This window comes from Heloderma suspectum, chromosome 3 (genome assembly GCF_057233095.1).
Source record: "Heloderma suspectum isolate Gila_16-S chromosome 3, 16-S_ref, whole genome shotgun sequence".
Classification (NCBI taxonomy): Eukaryota; Metazoa; Chordata; class Lepidosauria; order Squamata; family Helodermatidae; genus Heloderma; species Heloderma suspectum.
The window spans coordinates 115,740,509-115,757,896 of record NC_139460.1 but is presented as its reverse complement, the minus strand read 5'-3'; positions in this window follow the sequence as shown (position 1 = coordinate 115,757,896).

Here is a 17,388-nt window from a genome sequence, read left to right as displayed (position 1 = left end):
ACTAAGATGGCCAAAAATAAGGAACTCAAATGGTGGCGGCCGTAGCCGCCGCCATTTGCGTACGCGGTTCCCCCCCCCCAGAGCCCTCCGCGGCTGGAAATCCGGCTGCGGACGGCTCTGGCCTGGGCTGGGCCTGGCCGGCTGCTCCGTGGAGCTTCCGCGGAGCACAGCCGGCTGTGGAGGATTCCAGGGGGAGAGAAGGAATGCCTCCCCCCTACCATCAACATAATCCACGGAAAGGTAAGTGACTTTCGTACATCCCTAAATTTCCCACGTGGTTTGTTTTATCATCATGGTTAGCAGTCAGTCAGATTATACCAGAGTGCTTGATAGTTTTGTCATTAGTATGGTTGCTAGCAAGAACATCACAGTAAACCACATGGGTATGAGAATTTAGAAGGTCTCTTATTGGTCTGGGAACAACTGCCGGATCAGCAGCTGTCATACTGTCAATTGCACATCACAATGCACACAGGAATTCCTGTGAAATCAAGACCCTTCTAAGACACACATAGAGATACACTGTGGCCCACTCCTTTCCAGGCCCCCAGTGCATTCATTGCCCACATGCTTCATGAGAGCTGAAGGAGGAAAAGAGTGCCACAAATTTAATATGACGTTCTCCTTGACACATGGCCCACAAGGGAGAAAATGGATCACATCCATAGTTTAAAATTATATTTCAAAAGAAAGTCTGTGTATATATAACTGCATTATCTTTCTCTCGGATAAATCTATCCATCTGATTTTTAAATTTTATCCATCAGATAAAAGGCAGGGATTGGATTTTGATTGAATTTTCTGTTGTTGATGGGGTATTGATATTCTGAAAGGGTGAAGCACAGCGTTTGAGAAGTCCCACTTCAGACCTTGCATTGTAATGCATTTTGGATTGCCCCACCCTTGCATTTGGAAAATGGATATAGGTATTAAGCTGGTATTTGAACATCAACAGGAAAATTATGCAGTAAATGGGCATATCATTGTGATATCTCAATGCGAGTCAAGGGAGACACCATATTACAGTGTGTTTTACATCTCTCCCTTTAAACAGGCATGGGAGCAAGCTGGTGTCCAAACCTGGAATTCAGAACTGTGGAAATATACATACCAACTATTATTCCAGCATCTCAATCTTCCAAGAAGAAATCACATTATAAGATATTCGTATTTTCCTCCCCCTGCCACCCACACTCCATTAAAAAGAAGTGTCAGGTTTGGGCTGCTATTCAAGCAGATTTTGTTCTGAGTATGGATACTACAGTTTATTCCAATTGTTCAGTGGTATATGGAAGGCACCAGGTTTAATCCCTAGCATCTCCACGTGAATGGATTGGATAGCAGGTGATGTGGCAGGCCTCTGCCTGAGACACTGAAGAGCCAATCCAAGTAGTGGACAATGCTGAGCTGGATGGACAAATCATCTGACAAGGTATCAGGCAGCCTCCTTATGACATTTACACCCTGCCTTTTAGTAAAACTTTCAAGAAGGCTAATACAAGGGTTAAAAATATAGCAACAACTAGAACAATACATTAAGGGTGCAATCCTTAGACAGGAAGAAAAGTGCTGCAAGTCCCAGCATTTTCCAACCAGCATGGGAGTTGTAGGACTTCTTCCGTCTAAATATGCATAAGATTGCACCTTTATTCATAGGGATGGCAGAGAAATCTGCCACACACTCTAATGAGTCCTAAAGAATCTGGCCCCCCAGAGTCCGTGGCGGAATGGACTACCCCCCCCCCAAATCCCCCTGGGACGGACCCTACCTGGCGGTGGCTGGTCTGGGTCATCATCTTCGTTCCGCAGCCATCCGCTGCCGGGCTGCGGAACAAAATGGTATCCGGCATTGTTGTTGTTGTTGTTCAGTCGTTCAGTCGTGTCCGACTCTTCATAGCCAATCACAAAAAGAGCAGGAATGCAAATGGTGTCCACTATGCCATTTGTGTCCCTGCTTTTTGCCATGATAGGCTATGTAAATATTTACATAGCCAATCATGGCCAAGGGCAGGGACGCAAATGGCGTCCCTACGCCGGATCCCATTTGCGGCTGCAGCCCTGCAGCAGATGGAAGTCCAACTGTGGAGCTGACCGGGCAGGATTCTGCAGGGAGGGACGGATCGCCTCCCCCCCCCCCGCGGACACCCGGATCGGTACGGGGTGAGTATTCCATACACCCCTACTTATTAAAGGTTCAAAATGAGGTTTCTTCTAACAGTAGAAGCTTTGTGCTCTCAGAATAGCATCATTGGATATAACCCTGAATGTATGTGTGATCTTTGCTATAGATTTGATACAAACAACCCACACACAACACTTCTCTCTCTCTCTCTCTCTCTCTCTCTCCGTCTGCAGATACATGTCCTAGCATCGTTTAAAAATAGTGTGGTGTAGTGTGGTGTAGTGGCAAGAGTGTTGGACTAGGAGTCGGGAGATCCGGGTTCTAGTCCCCACTCAGCCATGGAAGCTCACTGTGTGACTTTGGGCCAGTCACAGACTCTCAGCCCAACCCACCTCACAGGGTTGTTGTTGTGAGGATAAAATGGAGAGGAGGTGGATAATGTAAGCCGCCTTTGGTTCCTTGCAAGAGGAAAAAAGGCGGGGTATAAATGCAATAAATAAATAAATAAATAAATAAATAAATAAATATTTACTAGTGGACCAATTCTAAAATATGCTTAAGGTGAGCATTATGTTACCTTTACATTGATAATACACTGATGTCATAGGCAGATGATTTGGTGCAAAAATGATTATGAATGGAGTGCTGCATGTTTTTTTTTTCCTCCCCATCCCACACCAAATACAAATTATATATTTGTGTTTTTGAGACACCATTGAAAATCCTGGTTTGTTCCTGTCAAATATAGTTTATTACACACACTGCTGCTGGAGACTGAAATAATCAAAGGCTAGTTACACATTCTACACCCCTTCTCTCTTATATTATATTTAGAGATAAATTGTTTTTGAGGCAGACTGTACTGACTGTGCATAATGCCTTTATCTTTAAACAGCCACAATAGCTCAATATTTACAAAGAAAAAAAATGTATCCCATGATGTGGAAGCTAAGGGTGAGAAAAGCAAGGTGAGAAGGTGTTTTAAAAAGATACAGATACAGAAAAATCCTCAAATCTCATTTGGCTCAGGGCAAAGGTGATTATCAAGAATGGGATTATTGGAAGTCTCCAAATGTGTCCTTCCTGGTGATGGGGAACAAAATGTGAAGTGAAATAATAACACCACTAGGAGAATCACCCACTACCACCTTTACCAAAACCTTCAGGCAGAGAGAGGATGTTTATTGGCAATTTTATGTAGGGGAAGGAATCCAGTGATAAAATGTGAACTATTTGTCTTCTCAGTTACTATAAGGAAGGAACTGGGGATGTTACTAGGCCAGATGTAGCTTCTGTGCCTATTGCTACCAAGATATGTTGTTGTTGTTGTTCAGTCGTTAAGTCGTGTCCGGCTCTTCGTGACCCCATGGACCATAGCACGCCAGGCCTTCATGTCCACCGCTCTCTCCCGGAGTGTGCTCAAGTCCATATTCATTGCATCGGTGATGCTATCTAGCCATCTCATCCTCTGCCGTCCCCTTCTCCTTTTGCCTTCAATCTTTCCCAGCGTCAGGGTCTTTTCCAGGGAGTTTTCTCTTCGCATTAGGTGGCCAAAATATTTGAGCTTCAGCTTCAGTATCTGTCCTTCCAATGAGCAGTGAGGGTTGATTTCCTTACTACAGGTAAGGTGGTCTGGTACTCCCATCTCTTTAAGGATTTGCCACAGTTTGTTGTGATCCACACAATCAAAGGCTTTAAAATAGTCAATGAAGCAGAAATAGACATTTTTCTGGAATTCTCTTGCTTTCTCCATGTTCCAGCGAATGTTGGTGATTCAATCTCTAGTTCCTCTGCCTCTTCGAAACCCAGCTTGTATTTCTGGTACTTCTCAGTTCACATACTGCTGAAGCCAGGCTTGTAGGATTTTGAGCATAACCTTGCTGTCATGTGAAATGAGCGCAATTGTATGGCTACCAAGATATGTTGTAGTTGTTCAGTCGTTCAGTCGAGTCCAACTCTTCGTGACCCCATGGACCATAGCACACCAGGCCTTCCTGTCCTGCACTCTCTCCCGGAGTGTGCTCAAGTTAGGGATGTCGGAGAATTTCTCCACGAATCTCCGGGAGGCCGAATGCCAACACATTCGGGCCCCCAAAATTGGTGGAGAAACGGTCCGCCCCCCGCCCCCCCCGGAATGGGACTTACCTTTGTCGATTGTCCCTGGCGCTGGCGGCTCCCAGTGGCGGTTCGGTGGCGGTGCAGCGGCGGTGCGGCGGCGGTGGCCAGTCTTCCGACCGGCTGCCACCGCCGCCATTTCCAAGTAAAAAAATAACAACAACAACCAACGTGATAGGCTACGTAAATCTTTACGTAGCCTATCATGGCTGACTTTGGGGGGGGGAAGCGCGTACGCAAATGGCGGCGCCCATGGGTTCCTTATTTGGGCACATGTCGTCTACGTAAACATTTACGTAGACTACGGCGAAAATAAGGGCAACGCTATTTGCTATTTGCGTTGCCCTTATTTTCGCCGTAGTCTGCGTAAATGTTTACGTAGACTACATGTGCCTAAATAAGGAACGCAAATGGCGGCGCCCATGGGCGCCGCCATTTGCGTACATCCTTTTTTTTTTCTTCCCAAGGTCAGCCATGATAGGTTACGTAAACATTTACGTAGCCTATCACGGCTGACTGCAGGGACGTAAACGGCGGCAGCTACGGCCGCCGCCATTTGCGTCCCGGCAGGAGACGGGATTCGCGGCCGGTAGAACGGGGAGCCTCCCACCCCGGCAAGAATTTTGGCCGGAGGGATGGGGCACCTCCCCCCCGGCCAGAATTTCAGTGGAGAGGGATGGGGTGCCTCCCACCCCGCCCAGAATTTCAGGGGGAGGGACAGAGCGCCTCCCCCCCACGGCGAAGCAAGCTGTGGGATCAGGTAAGGGACTTTCATCCATCCCTAGCTCAAGTCCATATTCATTGCATCGGTGATGCTATCTAGCCATCTCATCCTCTGCCGTCCCCCTCTCCTTTTGCCTTCAATCTTTCCCAGCATCAGGGTCTTTTCCAGAGAGTTTTCTCTTCGCATTAGGTGGCCAAAATATTTGAGCTTCAGCTTCAGGTTCTGTCCTTCCAATGAGCAGTCAGGGTTGATTTCCTTTAGGATTGACTGATTTGACCTCCTTGCAGTCCAGGGGACTCGTAAGAGTCTTCTCCAGCACCACAGTTCGAAAGCATCAATTCTTTGGCGCCCAGCCTTCCTTATAGTTCAGCTCTCACAGCCATATGTTGCTACTGGGAAAACCATAGCTTTGATTACACGAACCTTTGTCGGCAAGGTGATGTCTCTGCTTCTTACTATGCTGTCTAGGTTTGCCATAGCTTTCCTCTCAAGGAGCAAGCGTCTTTTAATTTCATGGCTACAGTCACCATCTGCGGTGATCTTGGAGCCCAAGAAAATAAAATCTGTCACTGCTTCCATTTCTTCCCCTTCTATATGCCAGGAAGTGATGGGGCCAGATGCCATGATCTTCGTTTTTTTAATGTTGAGTTTCAAACCAGCTTTTGCACTCTCCTCTTTCACCCTCAACAAGAGGCTCTTGAGCTCCTCTTCGCTTTCTGCCATTAGGGTGGTATCGTCTGCGTATCTGAGGTTGTTGATAATTCAGCCCTCCTATACAGGAGGGACTCAGGAAGTGGTTGCTAGGCTACCTCAGGACACACTGCACAACACGTTCTGAGTCAGCAGCCTTTCCCCATACCCCAGACGGAACAAAATTTCAGGACCCGCTAAAGGCAGTTCTACTGTCACAGATAGTACCGCATTTGCAGGAGCCAGCAAAGTGGAACATGTAGATGGGTGGCAGGAAGACTGGCCAAGGAAAATGGTGGAGGAATACCCTGGAAGTTCCCTGGGGAGCATGAGGGAAATGCAGAGCCATATAAGCAGGAATGGGGGAACTTAGCCTCATCCCTGGCCATTAATCACTAGAGCTATTATCAGTGGTGTAGTGGAGGCAGGGCTTGCAGGGACACACAGCCCCAGCACTTTTTCATTAGAGGGGACTCTGATGTCACCTGCCACCCCCCTCAGAATTCCTTGTTCCCTCTGAGCTAAGCTGCAATCCTCACTGTAGCTGTGGGGGGAATGAATTTTCCAAGCAACAATATATTGTTCCTTGTTGGAATGCAAAGTGTTTGGGATGACTTGGTCTGGAATGGGCAATTAAGACCTCTTCGCTTTACCAAAGACGTGCTCCTGGTGGAGAAGAAAACTCCTAGAACTGGTTTGTTGATATGGATCGACACAGCGGCCTGAAATTTTTGGACTGCCCTTGAAGACTGTCACAATGAGCTCCTGCATTTCCAAATTTACCACTACATCGCTGGCTATTATAGTACAGTGGGGCACTCTGTACTATATAGCAGTATTCTCTCCACATGTGGAAAAGACACACACACACACACACACACACACACACTTTAAAATAAATTATTAAAATAACAATCCCTACATCTTCCTCTGTAAGTGACAATAACCTAGATCAGCTCAGGCCTTGAGGTGGATTCTCAGTATACCAGTCAACAAGTCAGCCCAACTAAATTAAATGCTTATTTAATGTCAATCCCATTAAAAAGCACCATTTCTCAATATACAAACCCATAAAAATTGCTGCTTATGATGACAGAGCTAGAAATGAAAAAAGTCGCTCCTGCACCTGCTGCCTTTCTAAGATAACTTACCCAAATATAGCTGAAGAGCAGAAGGCTCAGTGTTTCAGGCAGGATTATTTATTGATATATTGCAATTTAATCAACAGGCTCAGTCAATCCTAGGTGAAGCAGACTTTCCCTAGGCTTCCTAAGTCTCCTGATTTTTCAGGACATTAAAAACAAGAGCCACATGATTATGCCTTCAATCGAAAACCACACATTTCAGTACAAAGAAATAGCCTATTATTTATTTATTTTTAAAAGATGTGATATAAAGAAAAGTTGAGATGCAGTGGCCAAACTATTTAGATTATCTAGAACCCAGTACCCAAACACACCTGCTCATATCCACGTATAGTTGACACCAGAATGAGCCTCTACTATTCTTTTATCTGAAATAACTTTGTTCAGTGCTCTTAGGATGTCCTACATTTAGTTTTTAAAATTCTGTTACTAGGTAGGGATAGTCTGGGACAAAGTCCAGTGGTTTCAGAGAGGCCCAGGGGAAGAACATAGCCAATCCAGCAGGTCTCAGTGTACTGCACTCTGAGGAAACCAGTCGCCATTTTGTGGTTGGCAGCTGAGGAGAGCTCCTGATACCTGAAACACTTGGAACTCTGCATTTGCCTCTCCACCAAAACACACAAAAAACTTACACTTGTACTTAATTTGTAATTGACTTTTTATTCCCATGCCCACAGGGCAAAAAAATAAATAAAAATGAAGTGGCATTTAGTACAAAGAGCCCAATGATGCCTGTTCCATTGTACCTTTGTCTAATCTACATAGGGGCAACCCATAGTCCATGGGCCCTTGAGTGACTTGGCAACAGCTCGTGTGGGTGCCCAGCATCTGGCATTACTAAAATGAGGTTGCTCTCTGTAGTTGGCCTTCTGGGCATGGCTGCTGGAATATCTGCTAGACAGCACTCTAGCAACCACCTTCAGAAAGGTGACTGCAGAGAGTGATATTGTATCTAGCACTTGGAATGGGAGATTTTCACGGGAGTCACACAGCGGATAAAATGCTTACATTTTCCCCTCTGCAATGTCCATGAAAATCCCCACCACCACCACCACCATGCTAGGAAGTTGAGTAAAAGAAAAAAGGGGGAAAATGTGTGCATGTGATTTTTTCCCGAAGCTTCCTAGTGCAAAGGGGAAGGCATCACAAGGAGCCCTTCTTTGTGAGTGTGATGTGGCTGCAAAAAAGGCAAATGCTATTTTGGGCCGCATTGATAGAAGCATAGCTTCCAAATCCCATGAAGTACTAGTTTCTGGAGTACTAGTTTCTGGAGTACTGTGTCCAGTTCTGGGCACCACACTTTAAGAAGGAAGGATGCAGACAAACTGGAGAGGGTTCAGAGGAGGGCAACAAAGATGATCAGGGGACTGGAAACAAGTCTTCAAGTACTTGAAAGGTTGTCACAGAGAGGAAGGCCAGGAACTCTTCTCGATCATCCCAGAGTGCAGGACACGGAATCATGGGCTCAAGTGACAGGAAGCCAGATTCCGGCTGAACATCAGGAAAAACTTCCTGAGTGTCAGAGCAATACGACAATGGAACCAATTACCTAGGGAGGTGGTGGGCTCTCCCACACTGGAGGCGTTCAAGGCGAGGCTGGGCAGCCATCTGTCGGGGATGCTCTGACTTGGATTCCTGCACTGAGCAGGGGGTTGGACTCAATGGCCTTGTAGGCCCCTTCCAACCCCACTATTCTATGAGTGTGTGTGTGTAAGGGAGGGGAGAAGGGTAAAGGGGTGTGTGTGTGTGTGTGTGTGTGTGCGTGCACACGTGCGTATGTCTCTCTGTGTGAAGGATATTTGTGTGTGTATGAGTGTGTGTGTAGTTGGTGCAACCACCATGCAACCCCTATAAGATTCTCAAGCCACCAATCCAGCTCTCAGCCCAAAAAAGGTTAGCAGCTCCTGGTCTAGTCTTTCTTTGTCATATTTGATTCTCCTGACATTTTTATAGTAGGGTTATCAGCAATGCATAATGTGGTGTTCCTGTCCTCTGCTTCCAAGGCCCAGCATCACCCTAGCAATAGATTTAATATTGCCCTACTTTGAGGGGAGCCCGCAGCCTATAGAGGTCTTCTATACCTTCCTGGCCTGAGGATGTGACCCTCCCATCAACTTATTCCCTGCAGCTTCTCCTAACCCTCAGCCACACAGGAGCATGAGACTGCAGAAACAGACATGGGCCCTTTAAAAACTCGAGTCAACACCCATTGGGGTGGAGCCACTGGAAAGCCAGGCTCTGCCAGCCTTTTAAAGGCCTCAGTTGACTGCATTTTTGTAGCTGAAACAATGGGCCAGTTCTCACATCACATGAAACCATGGTGGGTTAGTTAATCCCTGGGGTTAAGTGGCATGTATGGGCAGCCATTTTGCATATTCATGACTGTGGCTTGTTGTGTCATGAACACCCAGCAAGGGGGGCATTGCTGGCACAGTGAACAAACCACCCCCAACCCATGGGCTGTTTTAGGATTGTGGGTGGTTTGTTAACCATGCCAACAAACTGCCCTCACCAGTTCACACAACACAACAAGCCATGGTCACGGTTTGGACATGCAAAAGTCACCCAGCATGCACTGCAGCCCAGAGTGACTTAAATAAACCACAAAGGGCTGTGGTCATCATGGGAACTGGGTCAATGTCTTTTTACAACTCAGCCAACTGAGCACACTGGAATAGGGATGTTGTGCCCATTTCGGTCCGCAAATCTGCTGGACTGCAAGTGCCCATGCCCTCCGAGCTGCATCTGCCGAGCCCCTCCCCTCGCCGATCCCTGGACACCCCCTCCCACACTCAGTAAGCAGCCTGCTATTTACCTGGGCCCATTCATCTCTGTCCCGATTGCCATGTTTTTTAAAAATATGGCAATCGGCAGCCCATGCCCATAGACTTATACGCTACATAGCACTGTGAAACTAGAGTCTATGGGCGATTCACAGCACTTTTTGCATATAAGTCTATGTGCCCATATAGACTTATATGCACATAGCCCAGTGGAGGGGTGGGGATGCCCAGAAAGAGAGGGGCTGAGAGAAAGGTGCCTACTATTTTTGGCTTGGCCAACAAGGCCAGCCACAAATGGTAGACCCCTGCCTTTTTCACTGTACAGCAAAACTGTGGCTCTTCAGTGGAATAGGTCTGTATGATGTAGTCCTGTGGTTATCCTGCTAGTCTGCTTTTGTGATACTCTTGCTATTTTATACTCTTTGCTATGTAGTTTTTAAATTTCTTTAACTTATTATATGTATGTATGTATTTATTACATTATTTAATTAATATCTAACATTTCCCACATGTAACTCAAGGTGGCATACATAGGATTCTGCTGGTCTCCCATCCAGGGACTGACAAAACTCAGTCCTCCTGCTTAGTGTCAGCAAAGTTACATAGCAACATAGGGCGTTCTAGAGGAAGGGTATCAGTGGAAACTAGTTCTGATGGCTATACGCAGTGTTGCTTTAAACTGTGTTTTATTGTTGGATTTTTAGAAAATTATTTTTAGTTCAAAGTTGTGTTTAGCTATATGTTGTTTGTATATATTGTCCACGTGTTTTTATGTAAATAGTTTTTAAACTTTGTGTGTTGTATAATATTTTAACTTTTGTAAACCACCCAGAGAGCTTTGGCTATGGGACAGTATAGAAATAACAACAACAACAACAACAACAAGCTACACCCAGTATCAGAGAGAGGGAGTATGCCTAAGTAGACCAGTTGTTGGGGAACATGACTGGGAGGGTGCTATTGCACACATGTCCCACTTGTGGGTTTCCTGCAGGCGGCTGGTTGGCCACTGTGTGAACATAATGCTGGACTAGATAGGCCTGGACTGATCCAGCATGGCTCATCTTATGTTCTTCTGAAGCTGTCTTGTACTGAGTTAGACCATTGGTCCATATAGTGCAGTATAGTCAATGCTGACTGGCGGCATCTCTCCTGGGTTTCAGGCAGGATTCTTTCCTAGCTGTATGTGGAGATGTTAGGAATTGAACTCGCAACCTTCAGTAAGCAAAGCGTATACTCTACCACTGAGCTATATAGCCCTATTTTATCCTATGTGCCTTCAGACCAAGTCCTGAGTATATGGCACTTTGCTTTAATGTTATGAGCTGGAGATCTCCTAGGCAGAATGCAAAAGCAGGATAAGTATTTTCAACAAACAAAATAAAGCACAAAATAAAGCTTGCTCTGGGCTTCTTACTCACACTGCATGCAGGAATGAGAGCTCTTCCTTTCAGATTTTTCTTGAAGTTAAAGACACTTCTACTTACAGACATATTTCCTAGACACTGCCTAGGATTAACAGAGAAACATTTACCAGTGTTAAATTTACCAACAATAGTTCTGCCTGTTGCATTCAGGAAACCTCTCTTTCACCACATCCATCAAAATGTCTGCATAATGGGACTTCTGCCATAGATGTGGTAAACAAAATAGGTGTCATTCATAATCATAATGTTTATCTGAGCCTTGGCTTCCCATCTTTCATAAGCACAATATAGACTGAAAGGTTTTTTTGTTTAAATTTTGCAGCACTTACATTAAAGAAAGAAAAGAAAAGAGGATGCTTTGTGTGAGCAGCTGGAAAGACCATGGATACCAACCTGAGGCTATTATAGGCTTCCCTAAAGTAGTAGGTAGGCACATCAGTCATAACACTTTGATTGCCTTGGTTCATTGCCCATTGCCTTGGATCTTCAGATGGCCCATAGCCCACAGCTTCAAAGCCCCACCACCAGCTAGGGTTGGCATGTGTCCTTTTTTACATAGATCAGTCCTCTGTTTGAAGAGCTGTCAAAAGACTGTTGTCTTATCTGAAGGAATCCTCTATTTGAACAGCTGCCCTGTCCAATTCCAGTTCAAGGATAAAGAACCACGTGAGCTGATGCCCATCAACAGTTAGCACCTTGGCAACAGAGTGAACATGCAGACAGACAGGACATATGGTCACAGTTTTTTATACTATGGTGAGAAATACTATATTTCTATTTAAGTTATATATTTTTCTAAATTTTTCATATAAATTAGCATATGCAAAATTGTATACAGATAGGTGTCCTCTTTGGTCCTCTTTTTTGGTGATGCATTTCCTCTTTTGGGGGTGATTCATAAGTGGCCACCCTACCACCAGCCCTTTTCTTCCTTACTATTCCCAGGCAGCATTCCTCCAAACAGACCCTCCCTGCTTGCCAGGTGGTGGGGACAGGCAGCAGCAGGAACAAGTGGCAAGGAGAAGCTGCCATCCAACACTTCCCATTTCAGTACAAGGGCACTGCAAGAGGAAAAAAGTTGGGCCTGCTCGGGTGGGATCATTGCTCCCATTCCTGGTAAGTTGCCAGGTGGGCCCAGTGTGGCTTTTGGGGGAACTGTCTCTCCAAAGCACCACCCTTGTCCCTCCCCCAGTAAGCATGGGGTCAATGATCCTGCCTGGGCTAGCACATTTTCCCCCTTTCAACAGATCAACACTAAAGGAGAGGTGATGGACCAGGTGGCTGTCCCAAATGCTTCTGGCCTTCGATATTGTGGGCAGTATCCAAATGTATCATTCCACTAGGACAATGGTGTCATGCTCGCAAAAACTTGGTTCCAAACTATTAGGGATGTTAGAGAATTCCACCATGGTCTCCAGTGAGGCCAGATTCTTTAGAATCCCTTACCTTGTTCCGGGTGGGGCCATCCATGGTGGGTGGGAGGCAATCCGTCCCTCCCCCCGGAATCCTCCCCGGCCGGCTCCGCTCCGTGGCGAGTCTGCGGAGCCGCCGGCCAGGGCTGCCCGCAGCCGGACCTCTGTCCGCTGCTGGGCTGCGGCTGCAAATGGTGGCTGCCTTAGTAGCCGCCATTTGCGTCCCTGCATTAGCCATTATAGGCTATGTATATATTTACGTAGTTCTTTAGAATCCGTCCCCTTGGAGTCCGTGGCGGAACAGAGCAACCCCCTCACCCTCCCATGAAACTTTCCTGGGACGGATCTTACCTGGTGTCAGCTGTCCAGTCCTAGGGGTGGACGAAAGTCACTTACCTGTCCTCGAAGGATGTTCGCGGTGGGGGGGAGGCGCTTCGCTGGTCCCCCCGCGAAGTTCAGGCCGGGGGGGGGAGGCTTCCCGCCTCGCCCGGCCGCGAACGCGAAAGTTAAAAAAAACACAAAAAACGCCCCCTGATAGGCTACGTGACGATTCACGTAGCCTATCACGGCTAGATCTGGAAAGTCAGCCATGATAGGCTACGTCAATCGTCACGTAGCCTATCACGGGTGACTTTAAAAAAAAAAAAGCGCGTACGCTAATGGCAGCCCCCATAGGGAGCCGCCATTCGCGTTCCTTATTTGGTCGCTGTAGTTTACGTAAATGTTTACGTAGACTACAGCGACCAAATAAGGAAGGGGAATGGCAGCTCCCTATGGGGGCCGCCATTATCCGTACACACTTTTTTTTTTTTTTTTTAAGTCACCCGTGATAGGCTACGTGACGATTCACGTAGCCTATCACGGCTGACTTTGCAAATCTAGCCGTGATAGGCTACGTGAATCGTCACGTAGCCTATCAGGGGGCGTTTTTTTTTCTTTCTTTCATTGCAATGGCGGCGGCGGCAGCCAGTCGAAAGACCGGCTGCCGCTCCCACCTCGCTCGAACACCCGCCGAACCGCCGGCCGGACCAGCCACCGGGAGGGACATTCGGTGAAGGTAAGTCCCGTCCCGGGGGGGGGGTGCGGGGGGCGGGGGGGTTCGGAGGATTTCTCCCCGAAACTTGTTCGGGGGGCCGAACACGTTGGCGCTCGGCCCCCCGAAGTTTCGGGGAGAAATTCTCTGCCAACCCTATCCAGTCCATCCACTGCCCCTGGTCTGCGGCCGCGAATGGCTGCTCCAGTCTGCGGCCGCCATTTCTCTCCCTACGTTAGCCGTAATAGGCTATGTAAGTATTTACGTAGCCTACCACAAAAAGAGTAGGGATGCAAATGGCGTAGCAACCACCATTTGCATCCCTGCTCTTTGACTTGATAGGCTAAGTAAATATATACATAGCCTATCACGGCTAATGCAGGGATGCAAATGGCAGCCGCTACGGCAGCTGCCATTTGCAGCCTCAGCCCAGCAGCGGATGGAGGTCCAGCTGCAGGCAGCCCTGGCTGGCAGCTCTGCAGACTCACCACAGAGCGGAGCCGGCCGGGGAGGATTCCAGGGGGAGGGACGGATTGCCTCCCCACCCCCACGGATAGCCCCACCCGGAACAAGGTGGAAGAAAAATTCATGAAGAAAAAGAGACAGTATAATGGAAAGTTCTTTCTGAAGCAGTCACACTTGTACAAATGCAGCATGAAGGGAAAGATCAGTGACCTTCTCTTTCTTTGAATAAAAAGCACACTCTGCACATGCTCAGGGAATGGACAAAATGAGGAATAAACATACGAGGGAATATGAAGAACTGTATTCTTCTAGTGCATGTGTGTGTGTGTGTGTGTGTCTGTGTGTAATCTCCCTCCATCCAGCTGTTCCCTGAACCCCCCCCCCCCGTTCACCCAAGGGCCTTCTGAGATAACTAACAGGAGATTTGATCATGAGCTGGATGTGGAAATACAAAGCTGAGCTGGGGGCAAGTGGGGTGCTGACATGTGTAGGAGTAAGTTGCATTGAACTCAGTAAGACTTACTTCTGAGTAGGAATGTACGAAAGTCACTTACCTTTCCGCGGATTATGTTGATGCTGGGGGGGAGGCGTTCCGTCCCTCACCCTGGAATCCTGGCCGGGGGGGGAGGCACTCCGTACCTCTCCCCCAGAATCCTGGCCGACCGGCTCCACTCTGCAGGGATTCTGCGGAGCCGCCGGCCGGCTCCGCCAGCAGCCGGATTTCCGGCCACTGGCTAGCAGGGATGCAAATGTCCCTGCAGTCAGCCGTGATAGGCTATGTAAATGTTTACGTAGCCTATCACGGCTGATTTAAAAAAAAAGAAGAAAAAAGCGCGTGTACGCAAATGGTGGCGGCCATGGCTGCCGCCATTTGCGTTCTTTATTTTGGCACGTTTTAGTCTACGTAAACATTTACCTAGATTAAGACAGCGAAAATAAGGGGAACGCAAATAGCGTAGCATCTACGCTATTTGCGTTCCCCTTATTTTCGCCGTCTTAGTCTACGTAAATGTTTACATAGACTAAGACGTGCCAAAATAAGGAATGCAAATGGCGGCGGCCATGGCCGCCGCCATTTGCATACGCGCGTTTTTTGTTTTTGTTTTTTTAAGTCCGCCGTGATAGGCTACGTAAACATTTACATAGCCTATCACGGTGTTTTTTTTAAAATCTAGAGGTGATAGGCTATGTAAATCTTTACGTAGCCTATCACTTTTTTTGTTTTTGTTTTGTTTTTAACTGGAAATGGCGGTGGCAGCAGCCGGTCAGAAGACCGGCTGCTGCAGCCGCTGCAGCCGCAGCCACCACCGCCGCCAGGAAGATCCACCTAAGGTAAGTCCCGTCCCGGGGGGAGGCAGGGGGCGGGCCATTCTCCGAGATCCGTGGCGGAATTCTCTGACATCCCTACTTCTGAGTAGACATGCACAGAGTTGGTTCTCCTCTCTGCTCAGCTTTGTATTCCCACATCCAGCTCATTATCAAACCTCCTGTTAGTTATCTCAGAAGACCCTTGGGTGAATGGGGGGGGGGGTTCCAGGGAACAGTTGGATTGAGGGAGATTCCCCACACACATACATAATGGAAGAATATAGTTCTTCATATTCCCTGGTATGTTTATTCCTCATTTTGTCCATTCCCTGAGCATGTGCAGAGTGTGCTTTTTAGTCAAACAGAGAAGGTTGCTGATCTTTCCCTTCATGCTGCATTTGTACAAGTACATTTGCTTCAGAAAGAACTTTCCATTATACTGTCTCTTTTTCTTCATGAGTTTCATATAACAGAAGTGTGGTGTAGTGGTGAGAGTCCAGCCCAAAGTCACCCAGTGAGATAACTAACAGGTTTGCTAATGAGCTGGATGTGGAAATACAAAGCTGAGCTGGGGGCAAGTGGGGTGCTGACATGTGTAGGAATAAGTTGCATTGAACGCAGTAAGACTTACTTCTCTGAGTAGACATGCACAGAGTTGGTTCTCCTCTCCGTTTTAGCCTCACAACGTCACCAACAAGGCTAGATGTGGAAATAGAAAGCCTAGCAGGGGGAATAATACTCGTGCAGGGCTCCAGACTGGCATGGTTATTTTAAAAGGTTTTTTTTTTTCTTTCTTTCTTTCTTTCTTTCTTTCTTTCTTTCTTTCTTTCTTTCAAATGGCGTTGCTTTAAACAAAGAGTGCATCGCTCAGGCACACCTAGGGCAGCCTTGTTTTGGGAAGCCCCAGGAGGAGAAGTGTTTTGGCTGAAAGTAAACGGAGATGGAGGATTTCAATTGAAAAAGAATGCCCACAAACAAGGCGGTGAGCACAATTCATTTTTTTTTTAAACTTATGTATTTATTATCGAAATATACTACCTTAGGTTTTTATTTACGAAAATTTTGTGACTCTGTGCGGATGACCAAAAAAAGCCGCATGACTGCTGGCTCTGCAGGACCTCGTGGTGCTGTTCTGCAGAGGATTCCGTTGCACAGATTGAAAGGAATTCGATCCCATTTCAGTCCATGGTGGAATTCTCTGACATCCCTAGAAAACCCCATTAACACAAATGGTGGCCGTGAAGTGGCCATTTACACAAGATTACAGGTATAAATGCACCATTTATGCCTGTAATCTTGTGTAAATGGCTGCTTTACAGCCGCCGTTTGCATAAATGGGGATTTATGAAAAAGGCCAGACCATTATTTTTACGCAAAATGGTGGCTCAGCATGGGATTGGTAGCCAGCAAGGGTCCGGCAAGTGGCGTGCAGTGTGGATGGGGGTGAGTTTGACTATCCCTACTCAGGTCATGTTTGCGCAAGCATGGTTGTGCAAGCGTGGTTGTGCAACTGCTTCCACATCCAGTTGCACAAGTGTAATGCACAAATGCTTGCACAATGGAAAGGTTCGGCTGAGCTCTAATAGCGCTATTTGAGTTTGCAGAATGGCCCGTTGGTGTGTCACTGGAGGCAAGGCCCAGGGGCATTTTGGGAGAGGGGAAAGATGATGCAGTCTGCTAGCACAGCAGTTCTACTTACCATCCTGGGCCTTTGCTTTTGATGTTTAGGGGGGAAATTGTGGCATCAGTCAGCACTGGTGGACCCTTGCATTTGCCCAAACATGCTGGGTGCTAACATAGGCCTGGCTGGTATTAGGCATCTTTGGTTTGACGTTTAAAGCCTGTTTTTGTCAAAGTGAAGCACTTACCAGTCCCATTAATTTCAGTGGGAAAGCTAAACAGGCACCCAATTCTCTCTCATTAAAGTTAACTGGACTTAAAAGTCTGGCTGACTTGTGTCCTTGATTTAGCATGTGTGGTTAGTTGGCAGAAGTACTTTTATTTGTATTTTTTCACTCTGCTTCATCCAAAACCATTTCATTAACATATTACATATTTTCTCTAGAGCATGAGAAACTGCAATAGTGTAATTATGTTCCCCTTCTCTACCTCAGAGATTGTTTCTGTAAATATTTTCTATCAAGCAAACTGCAGGTGCTGCATT